Raw genomic sequence first — 15,320 nt, 5'->3', positions numbered from 1 at the left:
TATTCTGGGTTAAATATTGGGTTGCTTTAGCTTCATCTTCCCTTGATCATTTCTTGTTCATTCAGAAATTAATGTGTATGCCTACTATTTTAACATTCTATGAGTTTAGTTATGTTTAAATCTTGTGGGAAGGAAAAGTGTTGAATATTTGATTTGTTAAGTAAGGGTTTTAGTTTTAGTTTTGTGCATGAGAAGAAAAAAAACATATTAAGTTAGATATTTAGTAGGTAGCATGTCCTTCTCTTCAACTCTGATCTTGCCTTCTCTTCAGCTCCTCACTGGCGATTTGATTGTATTATGGAAGAAGGAAATCAAATGTTCAGGATGGTAACACGGCTGCTCTATGCATGTATAGCAAATGATCTATACAAGGCTCATAGTTAAAGAGTGGTTCAATAGTTTTATCTACACAATTAATTTTATTTTTATGGATTTTATTCTTATACAAAAAAAATAAAGAACATGTTCACTCTTTCATTTGTTAATTTTTACACTTAACTTTTGAGTTTGTTCAGTATTTCTTTGGTTGTTGTGATTTTTTTATTATATAATCATAATCTATGTAGAAATAAAATGAAGGTTCTCATGTGTGGACAAAGCATGAGAACATTCAACACTCATTAAGTAAAAAAATAAAAAAATTATTGAACTAAATTTCCCAATGTAATAATAGTAGAGGAGCAAGGAAAATATGTTACATGTCCTCATAAATTCTGAGACACCTTTTCTTTTTGTTAAAATGTTATTGTAACTTATTTTTTTATATAATGATACTCATTTTTTGCCCTCAGATTTAATTTAAGACCCTCATTTTTTGTCCTACACAAGGCCTATAAAATGTCATGGCCAACCTTGGATGATAATAGGATGGGAAGATATTACTTCTATGATTCTATCCATACTCCACTTATTTTTTGGTACCCAACCAATTTTCAAGTTTAATTATTATGCATGAATAATAACATAGCCATATGATAAATTTGTCACTCTGCTTTTATCAACAAAATTCATTATGAAATATTAATAAAAAAAGTTATATGTAACCTTAAAATGATGAAAGTAATATATATATATATATAATATTTGTTTAAAAATTAAATTTATAGGTATGTTAATATCATAATATTTATTTTCACCCAAAAACTAATATTAAAAGTACTTGTTACATGTCTTACTAGACAATGGTTCAGTTAATCAACACACTTTAAACTACTGGAAACTTCTTTAAATTATTTAAACTCAGGTGGTTGAACTGGCCGCTTTGATGAAATTTAAAAAATATAGCAAAAGGAAGAAGAGTTGTGATGGTTGCCCCCATGTGTCGGGGTCAAGAAGAAATATAGAGTTGAGTGCAGAATATTGTGCATGGGAAACATGATTAAGAAATACAAGTATAGTTTCCAAATGAAAGATACTCACAGTCCACATAATTGAATGCCATGCCAATTCATTCGGAGTCACATGTTCTAGTATTGTTACATGGACGAGGCTATTATCAATTTGTCACTCTTAAATGCCTCTTTACACTACTCTTTAACCAATCATAATTTTACAAAATAACAAACAAAAATTATGATTGGTCACTAAGGAGTGTGAATATGAATTTTTTAGGGCAATAGCCTCATTCTTGTAAGAGAGGGAAATGTTTACCAATCTACAGGTCAGGGTCAGAAATACGTTCTGAAAAAGTTGACCCCAATTTGGCTGTGATGCATTGTGAGAGTGCAAAGTGTCAAGGATTGCATTAACAATATTTTGCCTATGTTTTGATGAAGATAATGAGTTAATTAAAGCTTGAAGATGTCTCAACAATCAACATGTCAATAATTCAAGTGGTGTCTTATTAGACTTAGGTTATAATTATTTATTATTTTTTTAGAAGTCTAAGATGCTTGCCATAGATATTGAGTCTAGGTTAGATAAACCTAGGTGTGAGTCTCACAAGACTTAATAAAGTAATTAATCCACTAAAATGAGACATCATCTAGAAGTATATGATAATTAGGTTCATGCATTTTATACATTGATTTTGTGCATTAAATGTATTATATTTTGGAAATCATGTATTGCATGAGCATATAATATATAAGTAGTTTACTATTTAATCATGTATTAAAAAATACACTGGTACTTCATGGCTTAATCGATTAACGTGAGTGTTTTCTGTTGTTTTCAACTGCATAACTGAAAAACCGTTTTTAGAGACAAAATATGTTTTATATAAATACTGGCTAATTGCAGAAACGGCTAAGAGAGAAAAACACTGAGAAAAGAGATAGATCATCATTGTTAGAATCTATTAGAGAGTGTTGAATTAGGAGAAAGATTAGATCATGCTAAGGCTTTAGATTTCATATTTGATTCTTTGAAAAGCTTTCTTGCATATTCTTGTGTTTCTTGAAAAGAAAAAGAGATAGTTCTTTATGATTGCATATTTTCAGAAACCTCATGCATGAACATTCATATTAGACTAGGACGTCTTGTGAGTTCTTGCTTAGGTTTTAGAAGATGACCTTGTTTGCTTAGAAGGTGCATACCTTTTTCACTCATATGGCCCAGGCGCATGTGCCATAATTTGGTAATGTCATTATCATGCATTGAAGAAGATACAGCTGTTGAACCTGTCACAACAGAACCTTGCAAGACATATAAACTACCAATCCGGTTAGCTTTCAATAATACCATAGCACCTTTCAATACCTTTAGAACTCCACCTTCAGCTGAATACCTACACCCGAGAGACTCTAGGGTGCCAAGAGAAATTAAGTTCCGCTTCAAATCTGGAATATAGCGGACATTAGCCAAGGTTCTGACAACACCGTCATGAGCCTTGATCTGAATAGTACCTATTCCTGCAACTTTGCATTGGGTATCATTGCCCATCAAAACAACACCACTGTCAACATGTTCAAAAGTGGTGAATAAGTCCTTATAAGGACACATATGAAAAGTACATCCAGAATCAAGAATCCATTCTGTTTTACTCCTATTATTATAAGAGACAACAGATAAAAGAATATCACCGTCAGAATTGGCTTCAATATTAGCAGCTTCAGAGGATTGTTGAAATTTTCCCTTATCTTGTTTTTCTTGTTTTTTCTTTAAGATAAAACAATCAGGAATGTCATGCCCCGGTTTCTTGCAATAGCGACAAGTTTTGTTGGATTTGCGACCTCTGGATTTGGATCTGAACTTTTTATAATTGGTACTCCCTTTTTCTTGAGTTCTACCTCGAACACTTAAGCCCTCACCCTTGTCCACAGAATTAACTTCAAGATCAAATTTTTCTTTGGACAATAAATTAGATTTAACATCTTCAAAGGATAAGGTATCATTATTTCCATACAACATGATTTCTTTGAAGTGCTTATAGGTAGAAGGTAAAGAGACAACCAACAAAACAGCTTTGTCTTCATCTTCAATATTAATATCAATATTTTGCATATCCATAATAATAGAATTAAACTCATCAAGATGAGTTTGAATAGGAGTACCTTCAACCATACGAATGGTGTATAACCGTTCTTTGAGACGAAGCTTGTTTGCGAGGCTCTTGGTCATGTATAAAGTTTCTAACTTCAGCCACAAAGCCGCAGCGGTTTCTTCATTGGCAACCTCACGAAGAACCTCCTTCGACAAACAAAGTTGAATTGTTGAAAGCGCCTTTTCATCCAACTCGTCCCATTGATCATCGGTCATGGAAACTGGTTTCTTTGACTTCCCATCTAAAGCTTTCTTTAATCCGCTCTGGATAAGAACGGCCCTCATTTGGACTCGCCAAATAGAAAAGCTAATTTTGCCATCAAACTTCTCAATGTCAAATTTTGCAGACATTTTGAAATTCTCAATTTAGTAAGAGCTCTGATTCCACTTGTTAAGGTTAGAGCACAATGCGGAAGCACAGGATTGAATCAATTGAGAACAAAAGAGAAGCAAGTAAAGGATAAAGAAAATAACACACAAGATTTAACGTGGAAAAACCCCTCAGTGTGAGAGGAAAAAAACCATGGGCGATCAAGAGCAAAATTCCACTATGTAAAAAAGAAGAGTACAAGAAATCCTCTTATAATGATGAGGACAAATGACAATATTTTTTCTCACAAATACTCTCTCAAATGGAACAAGAATTCTCACCAAGAATGCACTCACAATATATGTGTAAATGAAAGAGATGTTGTGTGTTGTGAAGATGATTTTGAAGCTCTCTATATGTGTCCTTTTATAGGCAAGCAAAGTCTTGGTATCTTGGATTCCAAGCATTGGATGCTTGGAAACAAAGCCATAAAAGTGACATAAAATGCCCTTAAAGAGAGCCATAAAATTGTCATAAAATTCTTTTAAGGCATAGTAATGAGAGGCATCTAACAGTACGTAATTTCTATCACCATTATCACATCTTTGACTATTTGGGATGGATCCATAGAAGTTAATTGTGAGTTCTAGATATAAGATTCTTTTTGACATGTTCACATTTAGGAGCAAGAATGCAATCTCTTCAAGCTCTTGTGGAAGTTTAAAGTCCCCTTCAAGGTCATCACCTTTGCCTGAGTGAGAATTATTCCAAGACAGTTTGTCAACCATGGAAGCCTTGCTAAGGTGGGGAATTACTCAATTGCAAGGAGAAAGTACTTGCAATGATGAACCAACATCTCAACATCACTTCTCATCTCATGGATTCACATATTTACTTTAGTAGACAATTTACAATTGACTCAAATTTGAAATTTCTCTTCCTTGTGATATAAGGAGACACTTCTTAATGTACATCTGCCTACCAATAAAAAATTCTGAAACTTTTGGAGTATAATTTAGTTATCTACAATATGATCAATCTGCTTGCAAGGAAAGAAACCATTTGTAACTCAACCAAGGCGATGACGATCCAACAAATTGGGATGACTGCAAAGGTGACAAAATGACTTCGGATTAAAAAAATGATTGATAAAGTGTAATATTATACTTTGAATGAGATGATAACCTGATAGGAAGATAAGAATACTAAAAGAGATAATAGCTAATTTAGAAGAGATCTACTGAACTTGCATCATTTTTCATGTCTTTGCTCTTAGCTTAATACATAATATATAAGGGAAAGACCGTAAAAGCAGAACAAATCTCCACCATCCAAGTGGCTAGATCATACAAAAAGCAAAGTTTGTTAAAACAGAAAGGAAAGCTAATCATTATTTGTTTATAATAAAATCCTTTTGCCAGCTAGGTGTAGTCTTTTGGCGTTTGGGCCCCTCTGTGGGCATCACGATCCTAACATTATCCATCCCATCCAAGGAAACCTTGTCCTCAAGGTTTGGATTGTGGCCCGTGTTCTGGTTGGGTCCCACCCGAGAAGACCCAGTCTATATCCGAAACAGTTAAACCACTATTGCTGGGCGGGAAAATAGAATTGTATTCCTAGATGTAGCTGTGGGCTTGACATGTGTCCCTGAGGGAGTTGCATCTAGTGGAGGCAGTTGTGTTGCACCACGTGAAGTGTCAGCTTGGAACAGATTTTGGGACTCTAAATGTTGTCCTTTAGAGTAGGCAATGAACGGTTGGGATCTGCCCTCAATACTTGTTGACCGTTGATCTGCGGTTTTCAAGGGACAAACAGACTGTGCAAAGGTGTTGAATTGCCCGAGGAGGGAAAATGAAATGGTCCATTATGGGATCTGTTGGATGCCAAAGCTTGTACTCCCTTAAGATCCAAGGGTTCTTTTAACGCCATATGTTTGTCTTGTGGGACCACTTCAGAAGTATCAAGATTGAGTGGAAAGTGAGATAAGCCTTCATTAGTGAGATGAGTCTTACCTTCTTCTCTCTGAAACACGTTCAACTCCTCATTCAAATCTTTTTTTTGTAGCAACTTTTGGCTTTTGAAACGCAATCTCCAATAGTGGGTTATCACCCCTCATGGAGTTCAAAGCTTTGTCTCCTACCTCCTATCCTTCTTCATTCAGAATATGCTCCGGTAACTGCACAATTTAGCTGGAGCGTTCCCCATAGTATTTCTGAAACAAGGACACGTGGAATACGGGGTGAATCCGAGAAGTTGATGGTAAGGAGAGCTCGTATGCCATCGCACCGATGCGTCAGAGTATTTGATATGGACCAAAGAACTGAGGAGACAACTTATGACATGCCTGGCGAGCCACCGTCACCTACCGGTAAGGATGAAGCTTGAGGAGAACCCTTTCGCCAGTGGTAAAGGTAACGTCTTTTCTATCGGTTTGAGTTTAGCCACCATTTGTTGTTGAGCCCGAATTAAGTTATGTTTCATTGTGGCTAATAACTCTATTCATGGTTGCAGGATGTCCCTTACTGGCACGGAAATAGTCTTGGTGTGCACAAAATTACCCAATGTTGGTGGTGGTCTCCCATACAAATCTTCAAAGGGAGAAAACCATTAGATGAGTGTTTGGAGGTATTATACCAAAACTCAGCTAATGCAAGATGGCGGTAGCATTTCTAGGGTTGTGAACCCGTGAACCATCTTAGGTAAGGCTGGAGGCAATAGTTGACCACCTTTGTTTGCCCATCGGGTTGTGGGTGGTAGGCTGAACTAAAATAGAGGGTTGTGTTGTTTGCGTAGCTCACAACAATTCTGAATAGGACGAGATAATACTTAGTGGTTGAGTCACGACCATGTCGCTCTCTTTAAGATGTTTCGTGGTACTACTAAAATTATGCAAGCAGGCTATCAACCATGCCGTCCCTAGGATAAAACAGCCTAGTTCTTTGTTATACGATTTCTTACTGCACTATAAGAATCGTTCTCAGATACACCCACAATAATGACTACCAGTGTCAGTTCTCGAATTCCCACAATATGACTACCTGTACCAATTCTTTACCCACAATACTAACTACTAGTGTCAGTTCTCGAAATCCCACTTTGACAACCTGTGCCAATTCTAAAGTGCTACAGAAAGAAAGGGGGTGAAGGTTGCCAGTAATGCGTCAACAGAGTATTAGGAGGGAGAAAGAAAAGTTGAGAGGAAACACCTTCAACTTGGTGCAAGAAAATATGAATGGAGGAAGCTTCTATTTATAACATGAGATTTTTTTCAAGTTCATCATCTCTCCAATATGGGACTTGGTAGTTGTTTTCTTTCAAAACTCTTCTATGTGGGACTTGAGAGTTTTTTCTTTCAAAACTCTTCTATGTGGGACTTGGGAGTTTCTTAGATTTCACACCCACAACCAAGTTCCAATAATCCCCCACTAGAAATAAAAAAATGATTTCCGGGAATTTATGTGGTCTCAATAAGATTGTACATAAACAAAGGTGTCATGCGACTTGAACCTTTTCATAGTGAATAAGATCCAGATTTTACTAGAGTGACTCATAGTCTTGAACTCTATCTCTAATATCAAACCACATACAACCTTTTCAAAGGTGTATTCTGTAAAGCTCGTGCGTTAAAGGCCATGCACATCTATCCCAGTATAGTGAACGCTCTAGAAATTTATGCCCCAAAATTTCATAGGAAGCAGCCCCCACTTCCACATTCATATAGGCGAGTCTATCAAGAGTACTCCTATAGCGTAGGTACTCCACTCCAATTGGAGTATACATCTCATTAAGAGTTTAACTTATCCTTACATATGCTACAAGAATCATGCTTCTCAGAATTTTATAGCATGCTCATTCTCATATCACTTCACAACTTGTTATTACCCATTGAACCTATTTCTTGGGATCTCCAGTCAGTTTGGTCGGGTTACCATCATGAGTGATCCTCGTTCTAAGGGCAATAGTCCTATACTCTTATAAGTATTATGGACTTTCTCTCTAGCTAGTCCTTTCGTCAAAGGATCTGCTAAGTTATTCTCAGTGCGTACATGATCCACTCTAACAACTCATGTAGAGAGAAACTCTCTAATGGTGTTGTGCTTATGACGAATTTGTCGTTTCTTACCGTTATAAAAGCGGTTCTCAATTTTTGCAATAGCTGCGGTACTATCACAATGGATCAACACAGCTAGAATCAGTTTTTCCCAAAGAGGAATATCTACAAGCAAGCTTCTCAGCCAACTTGCTTCTTCACTAGTTGTTGCTAGTTCTATCATCTCAGCTTTCATAGTGGATTGAGCCAAAGTAGTCTTTTTCTTTGACTTCCAAGAAACAGTTCCATCAGTTATGCTAAATATATAACCAGTGGTTGCTTTGGAATCATCTGAAAGAGTGTTCCAATCAGCATCGTTGAATCCTTCTAGGACAACTGAAAACATTCGGTAATGTAATCCAAGGTTCATTGTTTTCTTAAGGTATCTCATTAACCTTTCTATAGCATACCAATGCTCCATACTAGGTCTACTAGTAAACCTGCATAATAATCCCACAACATAGGCAATGTCGGGTCTAGTACAATCAGTGGCACACCGAAGGTTGCCAATGATGCTAGCATACTCAACTTGTCTTATACCTTCACCAGTGTTCTTAAAAAGTTTTACACTTGGATCATATGTTGTGTTAGTAGGTTTACAGTTAAAGTATTTATATTTCTTTAGGATCTTTTCCACATAGTGAGATTGATCCAAAGAAATTCCTTCTTTTGACCTAATAATTTTTATACCAAGGATTACACTTGCCTCTCCAAGGTCTTTCATATCAAAGTTGTTACTCAACAATGATTTCACATTATTCAAAACATGAATGTTGGAACCAAATATGAGTAGGTCATCTACATAGACACATATGATAGTGTAAATGTCATTTTCTGATTTGTAATAAATGCATTTGTCACTTTCATTCACCTTAAACTCATTCGAGACCATTAAGTCGTTAAACTTTTCATTCCACTGTTTAGGTGCTTGCTTAAGACCATACAGTGACTTATCTAACTTGCATACCTTATTTTCTTGCCCATATATTACAAACCCTTCAGGTTGTTCCATATAGATTTCTTCTTCCAAATCACCATTTTAAAAAGTAGTCTTAACATTCATTTGATGTACTAATAAATTATGTATCACACCGATCGATATTATACTCTAATGGATGTTATTCTAGTAACAGGTGAAAATGTGTCGTAGAAATCTACATTTTCTCTTTGCCTGAAACCCTTAGCTACAAGGCGAGACTTGTATTTATCCACTGTGCCATCAGGTTTCAGTTTCTTTTTCAATATCCACTTACAACCAATAGGTTTGCAGCCAGGAGGCAAGTCAACTAAATGCCAGGTCTTGTTAGATTCTAGAGAATTTATCTCATCATTTATGGCTTCTTGCCACAAATCAACATCCAAAGAAGTCAAAGCTTCTTGGAGTGTTGATAGATCTTCCTCCAATGTATAAACCATATAATCAGGTCCATACTCTCTAGCAGTCATTGCTCTCTTACTTCTTCTAGGCTCCATTTCTAACCCATTGATCATTATTGCTAATCACAAGTATGTGACTAGTTGTTGTGCCCCCACTATTCCTCAATTTAAAAGGGAATTTCATTTCATTGAAGTCAGCATCGTTAGACTCAATGATCACTTTTGCATTCAGGTCATAAAACCTATATGCCTTGATGTTTACATCATACCCAATGAATACACATTCATAGGCTCTACTTGTGAGTTTAACTCTCTTGGAGTCTGGTATCCGGATATAAGCCAGACAACCTCAAGTTCTCAAATAAGACAAATTTGGTTGTCTATTCTTAATAATTTCATATAGGGAAAATTTTATTTTATCCTTGGGGACTCTGTTTAGCACATAGCATACAATAAATAAAATGTCACCCCACCAAGAGGGTGCTACACCAGAACTTAACATAATAGCTACAACTAATTCAGTTAAAGTGTTATTCTTTATTTCAGCTTTACCATTCATTTCAGGTGAATATGGTGCAGTTGTTTCATGAATAATGCCATTTAATTCATAAAAATCATTAAAGATGTTAGAGTCATACTCATTGCCTCTATCGCTTCTAAGTTTCTTTATTTTCTTGTTGAGTTGATTTTCAATTTCAATTAGAGTGTGCATCACATCTTTCAGAATCAGAGTCTTCCCAGATGTAAACTTCAGCTCCACATCACCAATTCCGGCAACAATAGTGGTATGGGAGTCACCCAACAACACCTTCTTATCATCAACATCTGTGTATGTTTTGAACATAGCACGGTTATAGCAGACATGGTGGGATGCGCTAGTATTTATCCAGCACTCATCAGTTCCTCCAACCATAGTGACCTCAGATATTACAACCATAAATGGTTCATCAACCATGTTAGCTTGTGGAGGACGATCCATAGGTTTATTTCTACACTTGCGTGCCATATGACCTGGCTTCCCACATTTGAAGCAGATGAACAGGTTGTCAGAGTCATTCTTAGCGGGTGGCTTAGCATATTGGACATTTTGGGCGTTCCAATTCTTGTTCTGACTGATGTTCTTAGCCTTCTTCCTACTGTGGTTCTGATTCTTGAAGTTAGTGCCAGAAGACTTCAGAACCACACCTGAGAATTTCTTCTTAGTGCTATTGTTGGAGACAACTAGCACCTCCTCTTTCCGATCTTGCTTACAAGCCTCTTCTTCAATATGAAGACGAGTGATCAGAGATTCCAAAGAGATTTCTTTGGTCTTATACCTCATAAGGTTTTTGAAGTCCTTCCAACTAGGAGGCAACTTGTCAATTATGACATCCACTTGAAATTGCTCATCTAGGGGCATACACTCAGAAATTATCTCATGAACAATTTTCTAAATCTCGTGGGACTGAGACTTTATTGATTTATCATCAGTCATCTGATACTTGAGGTAGCAGTTAATAACATATTTCTTTGTCCCATCTTCCTCAGTATCATATTTTTTCTCAAGTGCATACCAAATTAATTTGACAGACTTGTATGGGCTGTAGCAATCATAAAGATCATCAAACAACTCATTCAGAATGAAGTTCTTACATAAGTAATCACTTTCATTCTAGAGAGCTATTTCAATAGTCAGTTTATCCATTTCCTCTTTTTCAGCTTCATCTAACACCACCGGGATGTCAGTTTTCAGAATGTGAGCAACCTTTCTCATAGTGAGGAAAAAATACATCTTATGTTGCCATCGTTTGAAATTTTTCCCATTAAACCGAAATGGCTTGTTCAGGTCATAGTTGTTCGATTCAGTAATATTATCTACGAATGCCATTGCAGTCGAAACGTCTTAAAATTGTTGTTTGCGTAGCTCGCAACAATTTTGAATAGCACGAGATAATCTTTACTGGCTGAGTCACGACCAGGTCGCTCTCTTTAAGACGTTTCGTGGTACATCTAAAATTGTGCAAGCAGACTATCAACCATGACATCCCCAGGATAAAATAGCCCAATTCTCTGTTATACGATTTCTTACTAGACTGTAAGAATCATTCTCTAATACACCCACAATACTGACTACTAGTGTCAATTCTCAAATTCCCCCAGTATGACTATCCGTGCCAATTTGTTACCCACAATACTGCCTACCAGTTTCAGTTCTCGAAATCCCACTTTGGCTGCCTGTGCCAATTCTCAAGTGCAACGGAAAGAAAGGGGGAGAAGGTTGTCGGTAATGCGTCAACGGAGTATTAGAGGGAGAAAGAAAAGTTGAGAGGAAACACCTTCAACTTGGTGCAAGAAAATATGAAAGGAGAAGGCTTCTAGTTATAATATGAGATTTTTTTTCAAGTTCCCCATCTCTCTAATGTGGGACTTAGGAGTTGTTTACTTTCAAAACTATTCTATGTGGGACTTGGGAGTTTTTTAGATTTCATACCCACAACCAAGTTCTAACAGGTTGTACCCAAGAGCTGAAAAAAATTCCTTCCAAAAGGAACTGACAAAAAGCTTGCCTCGATCTAAAACAATAGAGCGTGGAACCCCATGTTGTTGGATCACTTCGAAAAGGAACCGTTGGGCCAAAGCTGCTGCCGTGAACCTCGTGGGTAGGCCGATGAAGTGAGCATACTTGGATAATTGATCCACCATGACCCAGATGACTATGTGACCATGAGAAACAGGTAAATGTGTAATAAAGTCCAGAGAGACATCTTCCCATACTTTATCTGGTATGTGGAGAGGTTGTAACAACCTGTTCTGTTTTGATGGACTATATTTGTTGTACTGGCAGATGATGTAGTGACGAATGAAGACTTTGGTGTCATGATATAAGCTTGGCCAGTAGTAGGAAGTCGCGACCCTAACAATCGTCGGTTTCAGGCCGGAGTAGCCTGATGATGGAGCCGCATGGAACTCGGCCAGAATATGTTGTTTGAGATCCAGCAGGTTAGGTATGTAGAACCTTTTATCATAGAAAAGTATAGCATTGGAAAAATGAAATTTTGTTGCATATTGGAATCTATCTCACTTTTTGTTACAAATTGACTGCCTTCAGAGGTTTGATAATGACAGCGTAACCGATCCAATAGGGCTAGAATTGGTGAAGATATCGAAACCAGGACTGCCACATCATCAAGGCGGCGACAGATAGCATCCGCTACTCTATTTGAGGTACCTGATCTATATCGAATCTCATATTGAAAACAATAAGCTTTGTAGCCCATTTTTGTTGTTCTGGGGTGTGCAACCCTTGAGTCATGAGATGTTTTAAGCTCTGTTGATCTGTTAGTATAGTAAATTTACGTCCAATTAAGTATTGACACCATTTTTTTACTTCCTCTTTGACAACAAACATTTCTTGAACATATGCTCAATAATGATGCATTCGAGGGGCCATTTTTTGCTAAATAAGGCGATGGAATGCCTAGATTGTGATAGAACTGCCCCGATGGCCACCATAGATGCATCAATTTCAAATTTGAATATGGTAGAAAAGTCGGGTAGACGTAGAACTAGGGTTTTGGTCATTTCATTTTTTTTAATTTCCAAAGGCCAGTTGAGCCTCATGTGTCCATGTAAATTTCTGTTGTTTGAGTAGCTCGGTGAGAGGAGTGGCAAGTGAGGCGTAGTATTTAACAAATTTTCTGTAATATCCGGTGAGCCCTAAAAAACCTTGAGTGTTGTGAGTGATCGAGGCTGTGGCCAATCCACCATAGCTTGCATCTTATCTGGATCGGGTTGAACACCAGCCGCAAATATGATATGCCCCAAATAACTAACAGAAGCAACCACAAAATAACACTTTGATAATTTTGCATAAAACTGGTTAAAAGCTAGTAAGTGTAACAAACCGTCGTAGGTGAGGCCTCAAGAGATCATTTATGGCTGCCTGAAAGGTTGATGGGGCATTAGTGAGGCCGAAAGGCATGACCAAAAATTGGTAATGTCCATCAAACGTACAAAACACAGTTTTGTGCGTGTCGGTCGAATTGACCCTAATCTGGTGATATCCAGAGCGCAGATCAATTTTGGAGAAGATCTATGCACTCCCCTATTCATCCAATAGCTCATCAATAGTTGGAATAGGAAATCGATCAGGAATAGTAATAGCGTTTAGTGCCCTATAGTCAACACAGAATCTCCAATTACCATCTTTTTTTCTCACCAACAACACCGGAGAGGAGAAAAGGCTAGTACTAGGAACCACAATTCCAGCCTGTAACATGTCTTATAACATAATGGTCATAATGTCCTTTTGGGAGTGTGGGTAGCGGTAAGGTTTGCTAGTGACCGGGTGAGAGGAGGGCAAAAGAGGGATATGGTGGTCATGAGTGTAGAAAAGGGGTAATGTAGAGGGTTGTTGGAATATGTGAGAGTAATTGTCTAGGAGAGTTTGTATTTGGGGTTGGGTTATAGGGGATGTGTCTTGGCAGGGTGAGTTTATAGGTGTTAGAACTAGTTCGATAGAGAATGCATAGAAGGTGGAAATACTATCAGTCTGAAAAAGCCGAGATAGTTGATGGAAAGTTGACGGTTGGAGGGAGTATGAAGTGTCGCCAGTAAGTGTAATAGATGAAGTGCCGACTGTAAACTGCATAGATGAAACCGAAAAATCCGAAACCACAGGACCTAGTGTGCGAAGCCATTCAATGCCTAACACCACATCAACTCCCTTAATGAGAAGTAAGTAAAAAGGAATAAGGAATTCCCGACTTTGGAGTGTAATTGGTGTTTGCTCACATAATCCACTACGGTAAATATGCGCACCATTGCCCACCATTATGGGAAATTGAGGTGTTGGGGTAATAGGAAAATTCAAATAGGTGGCCAATCTTGGTTGCAAGATGTTGTGAGAGCTGCCTATGTCTACCAACACTATGACTGGATGATCATAAATGAACCCAAAAAATTTCAGTGTTTTAGGAGAAATGTGTCCGCCTAGAGCCTGAATCAAAGGAGTTCAGATCTGGATCTGGACTCATGAGAGGGTTGTCATCCAACATGAGCAATAATTTCATAGATTGGCACCTATGCCCCGGATGAAACTTTTCGTCGCAATTTTAGCATAGACCTTGGGCTCTTCGGTCTGTTGGTCGTGAGTTGTGATTGCTCGTGTGTGAGAGCTGTGTAAGTTGAACTTGGAGGTCTGTATGGTTTCAGATTAGTGCGAGAGGAGTCTGGAACCTTAGATTCCACTAACTTTGCCAATCCTAAAGCTTCAAAAATGGACTGCGGGCGTAATATTTTGAAGAAGATCTTGCTCCTGACCTTGGCACGATTTTGATGAAGACATCAACATCACCAAAAATAAGAAAAGGAAGATGACTTATGAAGACAAATGAAGATAAAGCTTCAAGACATTAGATTAAGTCTTTGTAAGTACTTCCATCCTAAACTCTTAAGTATATACAAGTATAATTGTTCAAACTATTTTTTAGAAAATGTGAGACACTTTTAAAAGACTTAAAACATTTTTCAAAAATAGTGTGTAACAGGTTACTGAAAGTGTGCATGTCAAGAGGAACACTTTGGAAAGCTCTCCTTATATGTCATGGTTTTGATGAGTAACCGATTACTCAAAGTGAGTAACCGATTACTCAATGTAAAATTCGAATTTCAAGTGGACAGAAAGTTTGAGTAACCCATTACTCAAATGAGTAACCCATTACTGAGAGCTGTTGGAAGTGTTTTTCAGATTTCAAAGTGAAAGGTGTTCACTCCAAACGAAATCTCTTCACTCCAAACAACTCATACAATTTAAGATACCTTCAAAGAGTGTTTATAAACTCTATATAAAGGCTCTAAACTCTCACACAAACAACACACATTTTAAGAGAGATTAACACACAACTTTCATACAATTTTCTTAGAAGCTCTCACACTTTTTCCAGAATTTATCTTTGAACTTATTGCAACTTGTTCTTAAACTTTCAAGTTAATTTTGCAAAGTTGCTTCAAGTGTTTCAAAGACTTTTACAAAGAGCATTATATACTTCTATATATATTCAGAGTTTGGATTACAAGTTA

General features: G+C 37.2%; 1 long non-coding RNA gene across 1 annotated transcript in view; it reads left to right on the top strand.

Moving 5' to 3' along the window:
* The window catches only part of LOC109326498, a 22,269-nt gene continuing 7,264 nt past the window's right edge, over nucleotides 316-15,320 (top strand). Inside the window, exons 1-2 of the long non-coding RNA XR_002105240.1 lie at nucleotides 316-327; nucleotides 13,920-13,925. This is a non-coding gene — a long non-coding RNA (uncharacterized LOC109326498). The remainder of the gene's footprint in view (nucleotides 328-13,919; nucleotides 13,926-15,320) is intronic.

The sequence above is a fragment of the Lupinus angustifolius genome, chromosome LG14 (genome assembly GCF_001865875.1).
Source record: "Lupinus angustifolius cultivar Tanjil chromosome LG14, LupAngTanjil_v1.0, whole genome shotgun sequence".
In the NCBI taxonomy this organism is placed as follows: domain Eukaryota; kingdom Viridiplantae; phylum Streptophyta; class Magnoliopsida; order Fabales; family Fabaceae; genus Lupinus; species Lupinus angustifolius.
The sequence above is the reverse complement of the archived record's forward strand: the minus strand, read 5'-3'. Positions and strand labels throughout refer to the sequence as shown.